Raw genomic sequence first — 18,118 nt, 5'->3', positions numbered from 1 at the left:
TTCATCACTGTCATGTTGCTACTGTCATGAATTGTCATGTAAATATCTGATATGCAGGATGGTCTTAGGCGACCCCTGTGAAAGGGTCGTGCAACCGCCAAAGGGGTCGCGACCCACAGGTTGAGAACCGCTGCAATAGAGAGACTGTTCTTTGCATGCCTCGTTTGAAACATCCTCACTAGATCCTATGAGGCCGGATAAATCGTTAATATAAATATTAGATCAGGGCATCACTAGATACAAATAACTACACCTGAGATTGCAAAGGGAATGCTCTTTGCTTACTTTTTTCAAAGGAAAGAAAGGCTCTGATTTTCCCATCACGGGTCTTGGTGTCCCTGAAACACTTTAGAGTGGGCTCCTTTCATTCAGGGAGGAGGGACGAGTGTGTTCCCGTAACTGGGCAGCGGCCGAGGGAAAGGAACAGGACGTACTGAGGGAGACTCCGTGCTCTGGGATCAAAATGAGCAAAATCATTCAGCCAGGAGAACAGACATAATTAAACAGCAGGAGAAACACTGGGGGTAAAGAGAGACCCGGATGCATCTCGCAGGCTTTCTCCCCGCAGTGCATTTTTCTCTGCCGTAGATGCCAACCCGGCTAAAGAAACACAGATGGAACACTCAGGTGACATCGCAGAGGCCTGGCCAGCCCTGGCGATGGGAGCTCTCTGCTCAGGCCCAGATCTCGGCTCTGAATCATATAGAAAGTTCTGGATCGCAGGATGCTGGGAGCAAACAAGCTATGTGATGCAATCCAATTCTGCTCTGAAGGCCATGTGAACTCAGGCAGTTTGGCTCGTCCTCAAGTGTGGGTGGAACACTAGTTTCTTCATTTGGAACCAGGTTAAATTAAACAGAACAGCCCTGGCAGGAGTTGCTCAGTGGTTAGAGCATCGGGCAGTGAACCGAAGGGTCCCGGGTTGGATTCTCTGCCGCCCTCACTCTCTCACATCAATGTTTCTCTCTCTCTCTCCCTTCCACTCTCTCTAAAATCAATGGAAAAAATATCCTCCAGTGAGGATTCACAACAAAACAGAACAGAAAACTGAGCAGAACTTTAAACCAAGCGGTGGTGGCTCCTTCGGTGGAAGATCACATTTCACGTCACGTAAACAGGCATTTTATGTTCCTATGACGGAATCCAGGTAATTTAAGAGCCTTTCGTTTTGTTTGGGTAGAACAGTGGTTCTCAACCTTGGCTGCACATTAGAATCACCTGGGAATCTTTTTAAAATCCTGATTTCTGGGCCCCGTCCTCCGGAAATTCTGTTTCTTTGTTACTCATGTTGTGGCCCCACCCCATCACAAAGAAACAGAATTTCCGGAGGGCGAGGCCCAGAAATCAGGATTTTAAAAAGATTCCCAGGTGATTCTAACGTGCAGCCAAGGTTGAGAACCACTGGGGTAGAACAATGGAGCCTGCCACAGGGAACTGCATTGCAGTTTTTTTTTGTTTTTTGTTTTTATTGCTTAAAGTATTACAAAGAGTATTACATATGTCTCCTTCCCCCCCGCTTGACAATCCCTCAGTCTCCCCTACCCACCAGTGTCTTATGTCCATTGGCATCGCAGTTTAAAAGCTGTCTCTTTTGGCTGCCCACCCGTCCGCTTTCCACTCCCCCTGCACACTCCTGCATTTCCCCTGTTCCCTGAGCACCAGGTGGGGCCTACAGGAGGTCCATATTCGGTCTGTGGTGCTTTTCTGCTTCCCTGGTGTCTGGGGCACGTCATAGCCCATCGGAACGTGGACATGACCTTCTATATCCGATAGGGTCCACGCAGGAAAATAAGCACCACCAGCATTTGAAATAGGAATCCGACGTACATAGCTGACCACCCAGGTGGTGAGAGAGGAACCAAGTAGGGGGCTTTAAGGCAATCCGAAGAGTAGCATCGAGGAAGCTAGGACCGCCCCCTAGGGCAGAGGGACAAGAGAGAGCATTGGGACCAGGGGCCAGCGTCGGAGGGGGCCTGTCTGCTGGCCGCTGGCACTGGAAGCTGTGAGAATACCCGAGCCACATGGAGGGACCGTGTTTAAGTGTCCCAGCCAGCAGCCTCAGCCCACATACTAGCTGACCATCAGCACCACCTCTCAGACATGTGAGTGAGGAAGCTTTCAGATGGCTCCAGTCCCAGCCATTGACTTTCTGCGCAAAGAAACTCAAGCAAGAAGTGCCTAGCTAAGTCCAGTTAATACCCAGAACCACAAAAGAGCATAATAAAAAACATTTAATAATAAATCAGTGCACCCGGCTGGTGTGGCTCAGTGGTTGGGCGTCAACCCATGCACCAAGAGGTTACTGGTTCAATTCCCAGTTAGGGTAGATGCCCGGATTGTGGGCTCCATCCCCACTAGGGGGTGTGCAGGAGGTAGCTGATCCATGTTTTACAAAGGTACCTGGTTAGCTATTTCTGCCAAAAATAGAGAAAGATATGAACCAATTACCCAGTGTCCTTTGTAAAACATTTCCAAGAGTCTACAGTTGTAGGGTAGAGCAAAACTCACACTGCCATATGGATGGGTGCTCCACCTACCCTCAGAGATCCCAAAGCAGGGTATACAACAGAGAACTTTTATTTTTTTAAATTATGTTTTTATTGATTTGAGAGAGAGAGAGAGTAGGGAAGAGGAAGAGAGAAACATGGATCAGCTACCTCCTACACGCCCCCTAGTGGGGATGAAGCCTGCAAATTGGGCATGTGCCCTTGACCTGGAATGGAACTGGTGACCTCTCGGTGACCTCTTGGTGCATGGGATGATGCTCAACCAAGTGAGCCACACCGGTCAGGGCAAGGATTGTTTAAAATGACAGATTCCTATGTCCACCCCAGATCTACTGAATCCAATCATTTTGGGAGCTGGGAAGGAGATTTTATAAGAAAAATAGTCTCTCCCAGATAAACCCGATACAGTCCAATGCCAGCATTTGTCAATTACTGTCTAAACAAATGGATATAAATTTGTAAAGAAATGTTCATAAGAATGGGGCCATTCCAATGAGGGACAGTTTCCAGACACAAACAAACATGTGAAAGACCATCCAGTAGAAAATGAGTATCACTAACGTCATGTGATAACAAACCCACACTCACATCTCCAGGGGCCTTCATTTTCTCGGCGCCATTCTCTCCTAGGAGATGCTTGTGTATCTGCCTAGCTCCCTAAAAGCAACATCTCTTAAAAAGGAAAAATAAAAAATAAAAGAAGCATCTTCACCTCCAACTCTATTGCATGGTGAGGACAGAGTTGGGTCTCTTGGGAAAATGTCAAATATTAAGCATGAAATGTTTAGGAGACCACAGTTTGTCATTTCCCAAAACAGATGTATCCCCGGACGAAAGGAAGAATTGTTTCTTCTCATGACAGTGGCTGCGAGAGGCTGAGATGGGAGCTTGGCAAGTGGGATGGCCTGCGATCCGTCATCTCAACTAGACATTTCCTGTGGGCCTGGCTTTTTCTATGGGAACTTTCTTGAGAGTTTCCCTTGTAGAGGCTCCTTCTCTGGTGGCAACTCTTGATTGTTGCCAACTAATAGAGTTCTGGCTTTGCTATGCGCCTCCAATCCGCTCCATCTCTCATGATAAGAAGAACAGCTTAGTTTTGCTAATATTTCCAAAAATTAAACTAGTTGACTAGTCTTAGGTAGCCAAAGTAACTACTTCTCCACCCCACCTCCCCGCATGATGCTTTTTTGACTGCCTTTGTGCCTTTAATGAGGAACATTTCTGAAACAAGAGGAACGTTGTCCGACTTGATGACGTATGCAATGAATGTCTTCCTGAGAAGGTTCTAGTATGTGGTTCAAGCATCGGTTTTCCTCCCTCAGCACTTGTCTGCCCAGGGGCAGAGAAAAGCAGAATGAAGAAGCAAATGACCGATGTGTCATTTTTCTCAATACTTGACTGCTCACTGGCCCAGAGGAACCACGTTGCCACAGTTGATTTCGAAAGTAAACAGGCCCTGCGTGAGAATGTGAGTCCTGCGATAAAATGGGCAACAATGCCAAGTGCCTGGCACAGAACAGATGCTCAGTAGGTTGTGGTGTTCTTTCTTCATCTCCCCAATCGAATCACCTCCTTACCTCCTGGCATCGTTCTTAGTGGCCAAACCCCTTCCCCCCCTACCCCCCCACCCCCGCCGAAGACAGCTTCTGAGCTTCCTTCAAACGTGTACCAACGTGGCTTGTTTGACAGCTGTTGACTGCCGACTACGCAAAACCTGTGTCCGTGGCTCAGCCATGAGGAGGCTCACCCACAGCAACCCCAGGTGTATCGATCCCTCGTCTATCTTCGTGACTCTCCAATACCCACTTATTCTGGAAAGCTGTCCTAGTGAAAACCATGCTGGAGCACCCCCAGAGTGCCCCTGGCCTTTGTCTGAGGTCCTGGGAGGACCTCGGCACCGGGGGAATTCACTCAGTGGATTCTGTCAAGGGTGTCTGCCCCTTCCCGTGGCCGGACACAATTGCTTTTAAGGAATGTTTGGATAAAACCTTTTCCAGGCCACTTTTATCCCTCTGTAGGACTATGTTATATGTGACAACCTTCCAATTCCGAGGCCTGGCTTGTGCCAATCCACACAGGCAATTAGAGCTGACACATTCCATGGGCCATTGGTCAAGTCCTCAACAGACCAGAAAGGAAACCCGTAAGGAAAAACGTTACCAACAGAGAGAACCAACTGGAGTCACGCGTGGAGCTGGAGAGCAGAAATTCCTTCCTCAACTTGTACGCTGGGCTATTCACTATGTCACCATCTCTCCGGCCTGATACTCCCCTCCCCCAAGGCGGGGTGTTGTGGGTGCTTTGTAGTATGGCTGGTAGTGGTGGGCAATCTTGGATATGAGCCACCTAAGGCCGAACCTGCAGCGCTCAGCAATTGTTTCTATAACTTTCACTCACCTCCAGTGACGTCACAGCCCTCACCCCAAAGACATGTACTGCGGGTGTAAAAGAATCCCCAGCCTCCCCAAGTTCCTTGCATTGATTCATGACTCTATTTCTCTCTTTTTTTTAAAAAAATATGTTTTTGTTAATTTTTTAGGGAGAGAGGAAGGGAGGAGAGAGAGAGAAACATCTGCTGCCTCCTGCACGCCCCCTACTGGGGATTGAGCTGAAACCTGGGCATGTGCACCAACCGAGTGAGCCACACCGGCCAGAGCATGGCTCTATTTCTCATTTGTCTATTGCCTGGTGACTGGAAAGGGTCTTGTTCTGAAAACGTTTCATTCAATAAAATTAGCCCCTGACTGCTCTTCCTAGAAAGGGACCAGTGCCATGCAGGTTTCAGCCCCTCTCCCCGTCTTCACAGAAGTAGCCAGGCTAGTACAAGAAGCGCTCATGTCCCTTCTACCCAGCCATGACTGTTTTATCTACATCTCACTCACGTTCCCCTTCCTCTCACTGGATACTTTGTAAGACAAATCCCAGATATTGTATCTGTTGACTAAGATTTGAAAAATCATGATACGCCTTCCCTGGCTTCTAAATAGACTCAGAGAATTTGGGTAAAACCAATTAGAGACACTGATTCTCTCCAGGTGCTGGCGCACACAGCGGCTTTTCTTTCTGAAAGAATGGGGCAAACAGTCCCCCTTACCCTCAGATCCCATTAGTCCTTCAGGGGGGACATGCATCCCAGATCAGTGGCGAACAAAAGCTCCATTAAAGCGTGCTCCTGCCCAGCTGGTGTGGCGCAGTGGTTGAGCACCGACCCCTGAACTAGGAGATGTAGACCTCAGTGAGAATGGTCTTTTATCCACGAGTAACAGTTTAATATTTCTATTCCTCATCATAGTTTGGGTTATGACCTAAATTAGAGATTAGGGCAGTGGAGTTTTATAGAAAGTTCCATGTGTGTGTGGTATGTGGTGTGTGTGTGTGTGTGTGTGTATGTATACAAGTGTGCCAGACTGCCCGGCTGCTGTGACTCAGTGGTTTAGCATCGACCTATGAACCAGGAGGTCACGGTTCGATCCCCATCAGGACACATGTGTGGGTTGTGGGCTTGATCCCCAGTAGGGGACATGCAGGAGGTAGCCGATGGATGATCCTCTCTCATCATTGATATTTCTATCTCTCTCTCCCCCTTCCTCTTTGAAATCAATAAAAAAATGTTTTAAAAAATATTTAAAAACAATGCGCCAGACCCAGGCAGAGCATCTGCGAAGGTGACAGGAGACGCACATCCGCTCGAATGAGAGCCGTTTTGGTATCTGTCGCTTTATATACTTCGGAATCTCAGGTCTAAAAATACCCCCCCTTTGGAACCCGGGTTGTTGATCTGCAGCCTGGGTTTTCCCATTCTTAAAAATACCCTGACCTGGGTACAAAGACTGTATTCCAAAGGTTAATGCTCCTTAATCCTGAAGGGAGTGGTGAGTAAATTCTTCGCAGATCAATCCAAGAATAGTTCTGGGAGCTATTCTTACAGATGTCATAACGGGAGCGTGGCTTCTTCATTTTTGAAGGCAGCAAGTGGTCATGGATGGGGAAGGAGAGGGTTCAAAGAAAAGGGTGGAGAAAAGGTTTCAGACAAAAGAAAAATTATCCTTAACATCTGTCGGCACGAATCACCGCATGGTCATGGCTTTATCTGGGAGCGGAGGGGGGGGGGGAATTGTGGGAGAATGTTCCCCCCTGAATGACATTTCCATTGGAAGCATAACTCCAAGATGCTGGAAATCAGAGCAGAGTGAATACTTCACAAAAAAGATTTCTTGGACTCAGATTCTGATAATTTCCTCTGCGTGGAGGATAACAGGCCCTCCCATGTCCAGTTTGCCCTCTTAACACGGAATTCGTTTCGTCCTTCTGTTTCCGGCACAAGGTCTGGTGACCAGACTTTCTGAATCAGGGTTCTCTGTGCACTGCCACTCCCGACTTGCTAGAGTCCAGATGCGGAGTAAAATAAGAAACAGCCCTGGCTGGTGTGGTTCAGTGGATAGAGCGTTGGCCTGAGGACCAAAGGCTCTTGGGTTCGATTCAGTTCAAGGGCAGGAACCTTGGTTGTAGGCTCTCTGCCCGGCCCAGGCCTTGGGTAGGGCTTGTGCAGGGGGCAACCAATCAATGTGTTTCTCTCATATCGATGTTTCTCTCTGTCTTTCTCTCTTCTACTCTAAAAATCAATGGAAAAAATATCCTCATGTGAAGATTAACAACAACAAAGTAATAATAATAATAATAAAACTAACTCAACAAAGCTGGGAAGGTTCCTCATAGATCCCAGTTTCCTTTCTGAGTTAATTGTCCTTCTCCATGACCTTTTATCCCCTGGCCACCACCTCCAAGGCCGATGGATCACTTCCGACTAACACCCAACCCCATTTCCTCACAGTACCGGTATTGTTGTTTTTTTTGTGAATTAAAAACAAGCAAAAGTATTTTTAAAAAGGTATACATCTGAATAAGTTGGAAAGGTCAGCTAGGTTTTATTTTTGTTATTTATTTTTTTAAAAGGATGTATTTCTGTATGACTCACTGGGCCTTCTTGGTTCCTGCCAGAATTATTACAGAAGGAGTCTGGGAGACAATAAGCCAGTTGAAGACTTCATGGAATATTGACAGGATGACTGTGGCATCAGGCGCCCCTGGACCAATGGACTTTTCTTTGGCCCCCTCCAGCGTCGCCAGCAAAGCCACACATTGTGCAAAGATAACAATTTCTTCCTTCAAGCGGGCTTGTGACATTGGGCATTTCGGGGAAATTAGATTAGTGGTGATCGAAGATGACTGACACTTTTGCTCAGTGTATCCCTGGTGGAAAAAGGGACTCTGTAATAGATGGCCATGACATTGCTTATGATGATGAAATGTGTTCTAGAATAGGAATGTTTCGTCATTCTGTTTAGATTTCAAGTTCTCATGCAAAATCGTATCTATTAAGGAGGGAGTTCTCTGCTCCTCAAAGCCTTTTGTTCATTTTTTTGTTTTTTGTTGTTGTTAATCCTCACCTGAGGATATTTTTCCATTGACTTTTAGAGAAAGTGGAAGGGAGGGAGAGAGACAGAAAGAGAAACATCAGTGTGAGAGACACATCAATTGGTTGCCTCCCACATACACCCCGACCATGCCCCAACTGGGGCAGGGGATCAAGCCTGTAATCCAGGTACGTGCCCAGGACCCTTCAGTCTGCGGGCTGACGCTCTATCCATTAAGCCAAACCGGCTAAGGCCTCTTGTTCTGGGATCAGACTAGAAACATATTTGTTCTGTAGATTTTAGATCCTGAGCTCATCCTTGCTCAGATGACATGATTCTCAAGACCTTTCCCACCCACGTGTTTGAGTTTCATGCCAACCAAACAACATTTAGATTAATAAGCCAGATTCTTAGCTACTCAGTACACGGACAGGGATGTCTTAGACGGGAGGGGCGAACATTCAGGACACCAGACATAGATATCCCCCGAAATAAATGAGCAAATTGACCTTTTGGTTTCTACATGAATCTCCTATAGTGAATGTAGTGTGTGAGTCTCTCCCCACGCCTCTGACTAGCTCTAAGGTCCATTGTGGGGACCAGCCTGGACGGTGACTCACACATCAAAGCAACACCATGTTGGAAAATGCTAGACCAATGGCTAATGTATGTTTCCCTCTGTGACATCCTGGTCTCGCCTCAAGCCTTCCTTTCCAGCTTCAACATATCTTACCATTGTAAGATATCAGGTTCCATCCAAGATTCTGAAATTACCCATTTTTCACTCCCAAAGCCCCTTGAAAATTCCATTCATATTTTATTTAGAAATATTCCGATTGGAAAAAAAAAAAACCCCAAAAAGGCCCACATGCAACTTCTTTTTAATAAAGGTAACTAAACGAGACGGTCAAGTTGCTCTTAGAACTTTTTTTTTAAATATATTTTTTGTTGATATTTTACAGAGAGGAAGGGAGAGCGATAGAGAGTCAGAAACATCGATGAGAGAGAAACATCGATCGGCCGCCTCCTGCACACTCCCTACTGGGGATGTGCCCGCAACCAAGGTACATGCCCTTGACCGGAATCGAACCTGGGACCCTTGAGTCCGCAGGCCGACGCTCTATCCACCGAGCCAAACCGGTTAGGGCTGCTCTTAGAACTTTTTATAGGCCTGGCAACACTGGGAACATTTCATCACGAAGGGATGTGTCACGAGTCACTGGGACCATTTACCGAGGGTTTCTCAGGGACAGCCCAAGAATAGCAAACGCGATCTTTTCTAACAGACTCCATGGCTTGCCTCGGTTTTCCTGAGAACAGCTAGGACTCATTAGAAATAACTTCCAGCTTGTATTAGTTACATGTGAGGATTTGTTAACAAGCTCTTGTACGCACAACAAAGATGGATTTCAACTTGATTCATCGCCCTCGCGCTCGTTCCATGTTCTACACCCCATCTCTTCATTGAAATGCAAGCGTTTCTTGTTTAATGTCGCTCATTAGCGGAGGGAGTTGGGATGAAAATACCTTGAATGCTCCAGCATTCAAATGCGGCTTCTTAATAAAAACAAAACACTCCGGCACAATATTATGCAGTTTATAAATTCCCCTGAACCACCGTACAAATAAACAAGGCTACTGAATCACACAACAGCTCAAGCTCACAATTAGGCCACACAAGCCCAGCTGCTCTACAAAGGAGCCGTGAGCCAGAGAGAAAAACTTTGAAGATAAATACTGCCATATGTGAAGAGAGAGAGAGAGAGAGAGAAAAAAAAATCCCAACCAACCTTAATTGCACGGAGCATCATTTTCAAATGCGATTTGCCCCGGGGAAATAAAGGATTTCGTCTTGTGACCCGTGACTATGGTAAGCATGGGCTTCGGTAGGGGCGATAGAATTACAGATTTGATTGGAGGCAACGAGGGCCTGGAGACATGCAAGATGTACCTCCTTCCTGATCCATGTCTTCTTCCTTTTCCTCACCCCACTGGCGCTTCTCACGACTCAACATATAACATCAATCCTCCACTGAGTGATGTCAATTGCCCACGTTGTACCTCAAGTGAAGAAAAATGTTCAATTTACGTTCAACAGAGACTCGTTTGAGTCTTTGTTGGAGTTCAGGAAGAAGATTTGGTGACCCATTCCCAAACCAAGCATTAACCCAAGTTGGCTTGACTGCAATTCTTAGATGATCCTTATATTTGACAGTTAACTGTAGTTCTTGGATTATCCTTGTCACCACTTCCCCTTTTTCAAGCCTTGACAGTGACTGCATTTCCAACTTTGTTTCTCAATTATTTCCAATACCAGCCAGGATGGGACAATCGCCACCGAAAAAACTAGAGGAATTCCCAAGACACCAAGAGAAGGTAGTAGAGCCACGGGGTGCAGCCTCAGCCACCAATGGGAAGCCCGGAGAGTAAGAGTCACCCCAAGGCAAGAAGGCCAATTCTTGCTCCAATTCCTAGGGGTGTCTCACTCTGCTTTTAATATTGTAATCTTTGTAAAGGCAGTACTTGGAGAGCTCTTTGAAAGAAAATCACTCCATCTTACTATAATTCGTGAAGTGTTGGCATGCCGACATCTCTTTATTCATGGGTGCACCATTTTCCTGCTTATATAACATTTCCTTTGTCCTTGATGGGTAAAGAGGTACCATTAACAAAACTGGGCTTTTACAGCGTCATATTTGCCCTCTATTTCCTCAAATAAGTTCTTTTGCTCCCTCATCCTTTACAAAGTGAAGGCTTCGCTTTCCTTTTACGTTCTCCCTCTTAGAGATTCAGGAATCAAATCTGCCTGAATCCAAACAAAACCTCCTCAAGGGGACCAACCAAATATATGGGACAGTTATAGTTTATAACGTTTGCCAACATACGACGCGGCATAGTTTCAGGTTGATGGTGGCGACGGCCACAGTCTGTGTCATGTTTTATTTTAGAAAGCCTGAGAAGAAAGTTAAAGCGTCAAGAAGAGGTTGAAAACTTTGTTCTTCTGCAATGGGAATGCATCACTAACAGTAACCACCAAATAAAGTTGGAGAAGCACCTATCTACTTAAAAAGAGATTTCGAATGTAAATTCTACATAATTCGAGAGATCTTCTCTCCTGTGTAGTTACCGGGCACAGGTCATTATCCCCAGGAGTGTAAATCAGGCATCTTCCATTACCATTTTCTCAGGGGTTGCTTGGGTTAGAGCTCTCCCCTCAAATCCTCTCCATGTTTGAAACCAGCAGTGTTGTGAATACAGTCAGGGTCGCAGGCATGTGGGAAAGGATGACCGTCACCTGGTGTTGCCTTCTATTCCAAACAGAGTAATTCCTTCCGTGGTAGACTTCAACGGCAGTTCAGCACAGTAGTTAAGGTCATGGCTTAAGAAGACGCACACATTCGGGTCATGATATTGTAGGTACGCGGGCCCAATCCCTCATTAAGTGGAAGTAGTATGGATGAGGTCAGATGAAAGCAGGACCTGGAAGCAAAACTGAGCATGCGTGCAAGGGCACACATAGATGCTGCTAGACATCTTCCCGGTCCATTGGTCCTTCCCTCTCAGCACCAGCGATGGCTCATGAGGGTGTCCTGGAGTCGGTTGACTGAGGAAGGAATCATTTCGGTATACAGATGATTCTTGATGTATGCTGGCACTACCCAGAGTTACAGTCCTAGTCCAAGTTAGTTTTGCGTAAGAACGATTTCAGCTGTGGATGTCTTTAATGGAAATGCAAACTCCCCAAGTGATTGTCAGGGGCCTCAGCTTCCCCAGGTGGTTTCATGACACGTGTTGATATCTTTTTTAAAAAATACATTTTTATTGATTTTTGAGGAAGACAGAGAGAGAGAGAGAGTGAGAGAAACATTGATGAGAGAGAAGCATCAACATTGATCAGCTGCCACCTGCACGCCCCCTACTGGGGAATGAGCCTGAAACCGGGGCATGTGCCTTGACCAGGAATCGAACCGTGACCTCCTGGTTCATAGTTTGATGTTCAACCACTGAGTCGCACTGGCCTGGCACACATGTTGCTATCTTTATCCAAAGGGGGACAAAAAAAAAAGAGTAGGGAGATAAAGGAATGGGGAAAGGTTTTCAAATGTATACTATCCCTTTTTAATGGTGTTTCAAATATTTGTCACACAGTAGGCCTAGAAGGGGCACGTGACCCACACATGCCTAGGGCCCCTTTGCTAGAGATTAATTAGGCAAAGTCCATTTTCTCAAGCAGCGATGAGCCAGAGTTGCAAAGATGGGGTTTCTCATCTCCGGTGAAGGGGAAGTCGGGGGAGATGAAAGAGAGAGGAACCTTTACCTCACAGTTTCCCTTGCCTTCCTCTGTGCAAGCCGCACGAGTCTCTCCGTAAAGGTACTTGGAGAAACTTGCTAACATTTTCCCTTAGGCTTGAAATGGACTTACCCTGGCTCACAGGAAGCATGGATGCTTGTGATGTAGATTGTTATACCAGATGGTAATCTTAGCGCTCGCTATTTATGTAGATCAGCCTGCGTGTGAGTCATCCACTGGGGCTGACCTCAGCCACTCTGAACCTTGGTACCACACCACTGTGGTTAATAAATAATAATAACCATGATAATAATAACGGGGCTGGTCATGCATCGTTTTGATGCACACTCCATGAGGTCATTACCTGTACAAGACATTGAATATGGACTTGATCTCCGTTGCTAAATAGCACTTTATTAACAGCTGGCTATCGGGTTAGAGTTCTGTTCCTCCCCACAAGGGCAAGTAGCCAATTTAATTCGGTGAAATTAGATAATGGGGATACCTGTCCTTGCATTGAACTCTTCCCCGAAGACAGTGGTTACCAGAGGGAAGTGCTGGGGGGTAAAGGGGGCCAAATATTTGGTGACAAAAGATGATTTGATTTTGCGTGGTGGACACACAATGTAATATACAGATCAGGTATCATAGAAATGTAAACTTGAAACCTGTATGATCCTATTAACCAGTAAATGTCATAAAAAATTAAATTAAGCCCTAGCTGGTTTGGCTCAGTGGATAGAGTTTCGGCCTGGGGACTGAAGGGTTCTGGGTTTGATTCTGGTCAAGGGCACATGCCTGGGTTGTGGGCTCCATCCCCAGTAGGGGCTGTGCAGGAGGCAGCCGATCAATGATTCTCTCTCATCATTGATGTTTCTATTTCTCCCTCCTCCCTTCTCTAAAATCAATAAAAATATTTTAATAATTTTTTTTTTTAAAGTTGGGATTCACTGCTGTCTGACAGGTCCCTAGCCCAGCTCTTACTGTTCTTTGGCTCCCTTCCTTGTCACCTTTTTCTGGAACTTCCTTCTGCGAGGAATCATTGTTTGCCTCTCTTCTTCCTCCTTCCTCCTCCTCTCAGCACTGCGTTCAGAGCTTGACTCAGTATTGAGATGGTCTCCAGGGGCCGTGACATGGGGTCATCCCACCTTCCTGGAAGATTTCCTGCTTGTCTCTTTGAGAGAAATGCCATCATCTTTTTTTTTTCCTGTTTGGATTCTCTTCCCCAAAGATAACATTTCTGACCCAATGTTGTTAGGATAAGGACTCTCGGGTTTCACAGTAACGAGTTTGCACTTTTTGTCTCGGCTTCTGATGGTGCCGGAGCCCTTCATTTAATGACTGGATTTGGGTCAGAAAACGAAGATAGCAAGTTCCTACGGGGTTTTCATCCTGAAAAAAGTCCACAGGAGCAACATGATGATAAAAGGGATGAAAGAGGCAAGTTTCAAGGGGAAGTGAGAGTCACGGGTTTGCCTCTTTCTTGCAGGAATTAGGGGTTAAACTAATACTGAAATTGCGCTGCCAATTTTAGGAGATTTTTTTTTTTTAGTTGAGTGAGGCATTGAGCTACGAGGTCTCTTGGATTTTCTGAGCAAGGTCCTTTATCATGGAAGACTTTGTTTAATTTTTTTTGTTTTTTTGTTAATCCTCACCAGAGGACTTTTTTCCCATTGATTTTTAGAGAGAGTAAAAGGGATCAGGAGAAAGAGAGAGAGAGAGAGAGAGAGAGAGAGAGAGAGAGAGAGAGAGAGAAACATTGATGTGAGAGAGACACATCTATTGGTTGTCTTCTGAATGCACACTGACCAGGGCCAGGGATCAAACCTGCAACCAAGGTACTTGCCCTTGACTGGAATCGAATCCGGGACCCTTCAATCCACAGGCCAATGCTCTATCCATTGAGCCAAACCGGCTAGGGCATCGAGGACTTTCTAGGCACAGCCTTGCCCAAGGGTCCAAGCTGTGTCTTGGCGGTTCACCCTCCCCCTCTCCGGAACACCCCTCCTACATCAGAGGAAACAGCTATTTAGAGTTTAGTAAGGTCTAACCAGGGGCTCATCTGAGATAGTCTCAGCTCCCTGCTGGGGGGCAGTCTCCCCCAAATCAGCACGGGCCTTGGAATCAGATGAATGTAGGCTGCGTTCCAGCCCCGATCACTGTAACGTCTGACCAGTAGCCAGACCTCCCCCGGCCTCGCTTCCTCATGCATGAAACAGCAATAACAGAGCACCCATCGCACAGAGTGGCTGTGAGGATTCAGGGAGAGAATCGTGTAAAGTACCTGGCACCCGCCGATGGCAGCTATTTTTATCTATGAGCCAGTAGCTAGAACATTTCCGTGCTCACCCCAGCCTGAAATGGAGATGCCTTTACATCACCCTCCATGGCTATTCTTACTCTTGTCATTCCACTTGCAAGTGCCCATCGTGAGCTTTCTGCGGAGCCAAAAGCTTATAAAACAAAATCAATACCAATTACACAGACAGTCCCTGCAGCGCTTGGGGAGACGATGTCATCAGTGAACAAAGTCCTGATGAGAAGAGAGTTTCCAGTCTGGGATTGTCATCACTGCTCACCACCGTCTCTCCCCTGGAACACTGAGTCATAGAAGGCACCTACATGGTAACACTCAGGTGGGAGTTCAGAGGTCAAGGAAGTGAAGAGGTCAAGACTAACGTCAAGACTTGTAGGTTTCAGGGTTGGCTCTTCCTGTCCTAAGAGCCTCATCCATGATGGTGAGCTCCTTAGCCGTATTATAAACTCCTCGAAGGGCTTACTGATTTCCAGAGGGAGGAAGGTTGGGGTTAGAATTTACAGTGATCAGAGATGGAATCTATTCCTATATTGCTTCCTGGGGTTACCTGAAAATTCCACTCGTCTCTGAAAGTGGACTAGCCCCCCCACTACCCCCCAAAGAGTAAGCCTCACTGTAACCTCTACATGCAGCCAGCAGCTATGTGCCTCTCCATCTCTGTGCAAAGCTCACACTTCATATCGATTTCAAGGTGATGAAAATGATCTAGTTAAGGAGAATCACAGCTCAATCTTGAACCTCAAAGAGCACGGATTATAAAGCAATCTATGAACATAGATGGAACTCACTCTCCTACATTTCCCTTAACACACAGAGTAAAGACTCAAGACTGATTTTCTTTTGTTTTGCTCCTTTCTGAAGGTTTTTTTTCCCATTCACTTATTAAACTCCTAAGTAGCATATCTACTAGATATTGTAAGAATCAGAAAATTCTTGAATACGATTATGATCAGTGCCTATTTGAAAGGATAGTGATTTGTTAGTTTAAGATTCTGCGGCTACAGCTATCGGCATGATGGTCCTATTAGAAAATGCCAAGAATTCAAAGACGCTTGTGTGATGAGTCATTGTCACTGAGCCTCTTCCACAAATGGTTTTGACCTAAGCAGGACTCTTACATCAACAAAGGGTAGTTGCTAGAAAGACATCTGCAGTTTAACAATGACACATTCATATTATTTTTTAAATTTCTATTGGCAGTTCTTCAGCCTATAGCATGAAGTTTGGAGTCTGAAGGACTCAGAGACCCGCCCTTATCCCATGCATCTACTCCCTCCACACCGTCCATGATTACCCGGCCTCTGTTAATACAGCAGCAGCGATGTGCACTCAAAATATAATGTGAGTCTCTAATGAGGCCACATATGGAATTTCAAAATTTCCAAGTGAGATTAATTTTATTACTGAAGGTTTATTTATTTATGTAATGTTTTGGAAGCACATAAAAGTAATCAATTAGAGGACCAGTCAAATATTTCTCTAGCTCCTTCTAAAATCAGGTCTTATGTGTGGCCTGAAGCTGGGTCATATTATCAGGTCTTCATTTGACTGTTATGTTTGTTGTTGTTGTTAATCCTCACTTGAGTATAACTTTTCCCATTGATTTTTAGAGAGAGTGGAAGAGGGAGAGCAGGAGGGGTGGGAGGTGGTAAGAGAGATAGAAACATTGATATGAGACACATTGATTGGCTGCCTCCTGCATTCACCCCAACTGGGGCTGGGGATCGAATCAGGTACAGACCCTTGACTGGACATGGAACCCTTGACCCTTTGGTCCACAGGCTGACACTCTAACCACTGAGTCATACCAGTCAGGGCAACTATGTTATGTTTTAATTTTCTGTCTCTGGTTGTGGTTCGCATACTGTTCTGTGAATTGCTGAAAGGAAGGGGTTCTATCTTGTTAATCTCAGCGTTATCAGCACCTTAAGCTTAATAGGCACTCCATAAACACCGTGTCATCGATGAATAAATGAATGAATGAGTCTCTTACATGATCCTTTCTTCCATACAACGTCTATGGGGGTGCTCGCTGTTATGAAACACTACTTGGCTGGTTGAATGGCTTTAGTGATAAAAAGCCTTTTGCATTCAACTAAAACCTACCCTCAGAACTCCCATTTTCCCACAGAAAACATCTCTGCCATATATTTATTCTAACTATTACCCGGAAGGCTTCTGACCTGGTGAAGATAGCAATTTTGTTTTCTACAGGAAGTCCTGGACTCATTCCTCTGCATGTTCCGCCACCTTCATTCCAGTGGCAAGTTGGCATGCCAACCACACAGGTCATTTCGGGAGAAATCCAAATTCCATTTAGACAGAGTTTGAGCTCCTCTAAATAGTGTACTTTCTCAGGCTTCCAGGGAGCCAGTGTTTATCACGGGATGCGTCCAGTTACAGAAAGATCAAGGCCTCAGTTTATTCTGGGTCACATCCACTAGAATGGCCTCGTTTAAGCCAAGGAGTCCTTTTGTTCCAACCATTTTCCTGGGGCTCAGACTGAAATTTTCTGCCCTGTGGCCCTCCTTCCGGGGGTGAACTCATATGCCCGGGCCATGCCTGTTCTTTCTTTCTTGTAGATCAGCAGAGCTTCTTGGCATAGCTCTCTCCTGCAGGACCAGCCAGATAATACAGGGCGCGCAACCCAGGATCTCACACTCGGATTTGGCTCAGGGCTCATTTGTGAATCACATGTCAGAGCAGAACTTTGAGTCTCATGTTCAACACAAAGAGAGATGACGCCAGGGCTTTGAAATGTCTTTTAACATAAAATATGTCAATTTAGTGAACCCTCTCTCCCCATCCTGCCCCCTTTTTTCTTCCTTGCCTTTTTAAAAAAGATGTTTAGAAGTTGTGTCATCTTTGCGAATGATGATTTTAGGATAAAGTATGTCTTTATCAAGGATCTGCACTAAAAAAAAAAATACTCCGAGGAATATGCAACCGTGATTATACCGGCTTTGATCACATGGATGCCACTAATTAAGAATTCCACTGAGGAGAGCGCAGTGGAATCACATAAACCCTGTGAATTACCTAATAGTGATAGAACGATTCAAGGCATCGGTGATTAATGAACAGATGTGAAGAGGCAACGCGCAAAGTTATGGGAAACCATTTCTGATGGTGATGTCAGCAAGGAACAATTTGCAGACATAATTACTGAAAAATTATCAGAGACTTCCTTGTCAAGTATTTTGTCTGTTTATAAAGCTGTTGGTGACTCATTTTCGAAGTCTGGGAGACTTACTTGATTTGGAATCAGGATTTTATTATAGCTTAGCTGTTATGTAATAGTTTACTCAGGCTGATGGAAAGATATCCTTCCACGGCCTCAGAGCTCCTATGTGTGCAGTGAGATTTCCTTATGGCTATTTCAGCAATTCACATCTGAATGCTTCCCCGTATTTCCAGGCCTGGAGTATACTGTTGGTTGGTACAATGGAACACAAGCATGGCTGCAAGATTAATTACTTAATGGATTACCACCACCTCTAATGGATTAGGGCATCCAAACAAGGTGGTTCCCACCCTGTAGTTGGTAATGTCATGTGGTGTGCCATAACTCAATATGTGAGTTTTTTTT

This window comes from Myotis daubentonii, chromosome 20 (genome assembly GCF_963259705.1).
Source record: "Myotis daubentonii chromosome 20, mMyoDau2.1, whole genome shotgun sequence".
Classification (NCBI taxonomy): domain Eukaryota; kingdom Metazoa; phylum Chordata; class Mammalia; order Chiroptera; family Vespertilionidae; genus Myotis; species Myotis daubentonii.
Note: the sequence above shows the minus strand (reverse complement) of the source record.